At 36.0% G+C, this 5,998-nt stretch overlaps 1 non-coding gene and 1 pseudogene across 1 annotated transcript; both read right to left on the bottom strand.

Moving 5' to 3' along the window:
* Positions 1-614: 614 nt before the first annotated feature.
* On the bottom strand, positions 615-4,568 carry LOC117149488. Its single transcript, XR_004460333.1, has one exon. It is a non-coding gene; the product is annotated as a large subunit ribosomal RNA (ribosomal RNA).
* A 418-nt stretch (positions 4,569-4,986) lies between these two features.
* Positions 4,987-5,138, bottom strand: LOC117149492 (annotated as a pseudogene).
* Positions 5,139-5,998: the final 860 nt, after the last annotated feature.

Here is a 5,998-nt window from a genome sequence, read left to right as displayed (position 1 = left end):
AATATCATATGCGTCACTAAATTGATGACGAGGTGTTTGGCAACTTGACACAATTCATTAAAGTCTTTATATTAATTATATGATAGAGACAATATCATATGCGTCACTAAATTGATGACGAGGTATTTGGCAACTTGATATAATTCTTTAAAGTCTTTATATCAAAAATTATATGATAGGGACAATATCATATGCGTCACTAAATTGATGACGAGGTGTTTGGCAACTTGACACAATTCATTAAAGTCTTTATATTAATTATATGATAGGGACAATATCATATGCGTCACTAAATTGATGACGAGGTATTTGGCAACTTGATACAATTCTTTAAAGTTTTATATCAAAAATTATATGATAGGGACAATATCATATGCGTCACTAAATTGATGACGAGGTGTTTGGCAACTTGACACAATTCATTAAAGTCTTTATATTAATTATATGATAGGGACAATATCATATGCGTCACTAAATTGATGACGAGGTATTTGGCAACGTGATAGAATTCTTTAAAGTCTTTATATCAAAATTATATGATAGGGACAATATCATATGCGTCACTAAATTGATGACGAGGTGTTTGTTTGGCTACAGGAAAAATCATTTATTTATCGAATCATCAAGCAAAGGATAAGCTTCAGTGGATCGCAGTATGGCAGCTGCTCAACCACTTACAACACCTTGCCTGTTACAAAAGTCGTTTACAATTGATTCTAGGCTTTGTCATTGTATTAAATAATGCTTTTATATGTAACTAGCGCGGCATCAGGTGATCGAAGATCCTCCTAATTTACTATGTTACAAATTACATTGGCATCACATCCATTGTCGTTTATAAAATAAATTATAAACTTTAAATGGTTTAGAAGCCATACAATGCAAATTGCCCCTTATTTATCATTGCAGTCCAGCACGGATACGACCTTAGAGGCGTTCAGGCATAATCCAACGGACGTAGCGTCATACCACTGTTCGCTCGAACAAGTATTGTGCCATTGGTCCGTACCTGCGGTTCCTCTCGTACTACGCAGGAATGCTGTCGCAACAACGTTTTGTCATTAGTAGGGTAAAACTAACCTGTCTCACGACGGTCTAAACCCAGCTCACGTTCCCTTGCATGGGTGAACAATCCAACGCTTGGTGAATTTTGCTTCACAATGATAGGAAGAGCCGACATCGAAGGATCAAAAAGCGACGTCGCTATGAACGCTTGGCCGCCACAAGCCAGTTATCCTATGGTAACTTTTCTGACACCTCTTGTTAAAAACTCTTTAAACCAAAAGGATCGATAGGCCGAGCTTTTGCTGTCCCTGTGTGTACTGAACACCGAGATCAAGTCAGCATTTGCCCTTTTGCTCTATGTGTGGTTTCTGTCCGCACTGAGCTGGCCTTGGGACACCTCCGTTATTATTTGAGAGATGTACCGCCCCAGTCAAACTCCCTACCTGGCAATGTCCTTGAATTGGGATCATACCTGAGTAATTGGAGTTATATACCAAATTTTCAAATCAAAAATACATAAATGCATCGTTTTATTAAAGAATTTGTTTGCGATTATATAACAAACTCGTGATACTTTGATCAAGAAGCTTGCATCAAAACCCAATACCATAAGATATAATAAATATATCCGTATAATGGCTAGGAAATGATACACGTTCCATTTAATCAAGTAAGTAAGGAAACAATAAGAGTAGTGGTATTTCATTGACGATACCAAACCGAGGTCTAATATCTCCCACTTATTCTACACCTCTTATGTCTCCTTACACTGCCAGATTAGAGTCAAGCTCAAAAGGGTCTTCTTTCCCCGCTAATTATTCCAAGCCCGTTTCCCTTGGCTGTGGTTTCGCTAGATAGTAGATAGGGACAGTAGGAATCTCGTTAATCCATTCATGCGCGTCACTAATTAGATGACGAGGCATTTGGCTACCTTAAGAGAGTCATAGTTACTCCCGCCGTTGACCCGCGCTTACTTGAATTTCTTCATTTGACATTCAGAGCACTGGGCAGAAATCACATTGTGTCAACACCCGCTAGGGCCATCACAATGCTTTGTTTTAATTAGACAGTCGGATTCCCCAAGTCCGTGCCAGTTCTGAATTGATTGGTTAATTGATAATCGTTATAATTGATAAGAACTAATTGGTTTTAACCCAAATAGTATTCTTAAAAATTTTAGCAAGAAAGTTCCACAATTGGCTACGTAACTAACTATCCGGGGAACAAGTAACTAACATAAATGCTAGAAACTCTATTTACCCAGAACGAGCACATAAACCATGTTATTGTTTCCCAATCAAGCCCGACTATCTCAATCTTCAGAGCCAATCCTTATCCCGAAGTTACGGATCTAATTTGCCGACTTCCCTTACCTACATTATTTCTATCGACTAGAGACTCTTCACCTTGGAGACCAGCTGCGGATATTGGTACGGCCTGTTGAGAAGTTTGCGTGTCCCCAACCATAAATTTTCAAGGTCCGAGGAGAAAATATCGACACAACAGTATATGTCATGCTCTTCTAGCCCATCTACCATATCTCTCTGCGAAAGACTTCCATGGTAGTACGGCTATAAAACAGAAAAGAAAACTCTTCCGATATCTCTCGACGGCTTCTTTATGGTCGTTCCTGTTGCCAGGATGAGCACGAGGCCCATATTTAATAACAAACGGATACTCAACAGGTTACGGAATTGGAACCGTATTCCCTTTCGTTCAAAATTATTCAAGTGTATTATATTCGCTTTGTTTATATAGTTAGGCATTTTTGTTTTACTTGAAAATTTTCGGCTTTCGCCTTGAACTTAGGACCGACTAACTCGTGATCAACCACTGTTCACACGAAACCCTTCTCCACTTCAGTCCTCCAAGGTCTCATTCGATTATTTGCTACTACCACCAAGATCTGTACCAATGGCAGCTCCATGCAGGCTTACGCCAAACACTTCTACGCATACCATTGTACCTTCCTACTCACTAAAGTTTCAAAATTTATATCACAAGTAATATAAATCATCTACTTTAGCGGTAATGTATAGGTATACAACTTAAGCGCCATCCATTTTAAGGGCTAGTTGCTTCGGCAGGTGAGTTGTTACACACTCCTTAGCGGATTTCGACTTCCATGATCACCGTCCTGCTGTTTTAAGCAACCAACGCCTTTCATGGTATCTGCATGAGTTGTTAATTTGGGCACGTAACATTACGTTTGGTTCATCCCACAGCGCCAGTTCTGCTTACAAAAGTGGCCCACTGGGCACATTATACTAACCTTGAACTTCATATCAAGAAGTTAAGGTTCTTACCCATTTAAAGTTTGAGAATAGGTTAAGATCGTTTCGACCCTAAGGCTCTAATCATTCGCTTTACCAGATAAGATTATTTTATATAATATTAAAATGCACCAGCTATCCTGAGGGAAACTTCGGAAGGAACCAGCTACTAGATGGTTCGATTGGTCTTTCGCCCCTATACTCAATTCTGACAATCGATTTGCACGTCAGAACTGTTTCGGTCTTCCATCAGGGTTTCCCCTGACTTCAACCTGATCAAGTATAGTTCACCATCTTTCGGGTCACAGCATATATGCTCAAGGTACGTTCCAGTTAGAGGCATAATAATATAATATACATTATACATAACTATATAGAACGCCCGGATTGTGTTAATTAGCTATAAATAGCTAAAAAACTAATCCCATTATTAGTCAAGTTAATTACGCTATTAGGTTTACATCCCAATAACTTGCACATATGTTAGACTCCTTGGTCGTGTTTCAAGACGGGTCCCGAAGGTATCCTGAATCTTTCGCATTGTTAATCATACAAGAGCATATAATAAACACAAAAATCAATGATAATTATGCCATTATATAATTCCGAAAAATTAACGCTCTGTAATAATATAAATCTATCAGCACTTTATCAAATTAATAACATTTATTCTGTGTTAAAATGCAAGCAATTTAATTGGAATAAACTATAAGTTATATTTTATGATAAATTTGGGATATGCTAATAGATTACAATGTCTTATATGGAAAAAATGCACATTATTCTTAATAATATTATTTAAATATTACAATTTTAATGATGAATTTTCCATAACGGATATTCAGGTTCATCGGGCTTAACCTCTAAGCAGTTTCACGTACTGTTTAACTCTCTATTCAGAGTTCTTTTCAACTTTCCCTCACGGTACTTGTTTACTATCGGTCTCATGGTTATATTTAGTTTTAGATGGAGTTTACCACCCACTTAGTGCTGCACTATCAAGCAACACGACTCTTTGGAAACATCATCTAGTATCATTAACGTTATACGGGCCTGGCACCCTCTATGGGTAAATGGCCTCATTTAAGAAGGACTTAAATCATTAATTTCTCATACTAGAATATTGACGCTCCATACACTGCATCTCACATTTGCCATATAGACAAAGTGACTTAGTGCTGAACTGTTTTCTTTTCGCTCGCCGCTACTAAGAAAATCCTTGTTAGTTTCTTTTCCTCCCCTAATTAATATGCTTAAATTCAGGGGGTAGTCCCATATGAGTTGAGGTTGTATATATAAACTATTTTTTGCCATAAATTCTTTATATATAAATGATAAAACAATCAATTAAATTCGTTATAAATAGTTCCAATAGTTCTTGTAAGCAAAGTTATTTTTATCCATTTAACGAACCAACGAAGAATAATACAAAACCAAGATTTTTCTTTTTCCGAATCATTAATAAGAGACAATTCTAGATGAAAAATATTTCAATTTTTTATGCTAGACATTTCTCAGTATTATTTGATTGAAAAAGAAAATATTTCTCTTCGTTTTTCACATTCAAATGTGAGATAATGTTTTTCATTTCTTTTTTAATATTATGAATAAAATCATTATTTAATCAATAATATACCATATGCTTATAAAAAATTTATAAACAACTTAATTAGCATAGTCTTACAACCCTCACCATATGTAGTCCAAGCAGCACTATAAAATTAATTAAAGTACATAACAGCATGGACTGCGATATGCGTTCAAAATGTCGATGTTCATGTGTCCTGCAGTTCACACGATGAGCACAGTTTGCTGCGTTCTTCATCGACCCATGAGCCGAGTGATCCACCGCTTAGAGTTTTATAATCATTTTTATATAATATCAATATTGTTTTTATTGAAAGAAATTAAAAATACACCATTTTACTGGCATATATCAATTCCTTCAATAAATTTATTTTTATACCTAAAATAAATGTTGCGATATGTCTTAGTTTCATATAAGCATTATGTATCATAAAAATCTGGTTATGGTTTGCTATTTTGGGTGACACTACTGCAAAATTTATTAAAACATTAACCTGATGGATGACAGGTACAAACATTGTATATTTTAGGTTGTTGCATTAGCCAACGTATGCTCATAACATAGATGAACAATACATATTCGCAACGCGTGTATATTATGGTCCATATACCACACACTTATTTTGAATACCACATTCAAAATTATTTTAATTTAATTCGACTTCTACTTTCAAATTTTGTTCAGTTTCTTCGATTTCCATTTTCGAGAATTTGTTTTATAGGAAACGCCATTGTTGTAGTAGGTACTGCCACAAATACGCACAACAACATTAATAATGTTAAAGTTTTTTATGAGGTTGCCAAGCCCCACATATAAAATAAAAGCATCTTCATTTTATTTTGACTTTAACTTTTGATTCCGTGGAATCATTTTGTAATATTTTTATTTGGTAAATTGTATTTATTTGTATTATAACAATGTTTATTACGATAGGATATTATACATATGATCCTTCCGCAGGTTCACCTACGGAAACTTGTTCGACTTTACTCCTCTAAATAATCAAGTTCGGTCAACTTTGGAACAACCGTAACACGCAAGGCGTACAGTGATCACGTCCGGAGACCTCACTAAATATTCAATCGTGTAGCGACGGGCGGTGTGTAAAAGGGCAGGGACGTAATCATGCGAG

The sequence above is a fragment of the Drosophila mauritiana genome, unplaced genomic scaffold, assembly GCF_004382145.1.
Source record: "Drosophila mauritiana strain mau12 unplaced genomic scaffold, ASM438214v1 U_231, whole genome shotgun sequence".
NCBI lineage: Eukaryota > Metazoa > Arthropoda > Insecta > Diptera > Drosophilidae > Drosophila > Drosophila mauritiana.
The sequence above is the reverse complement of the archived record's forward strand: the minus strand, read 5'-3'. Positions and strand labels throughout refer to the sequence as shown.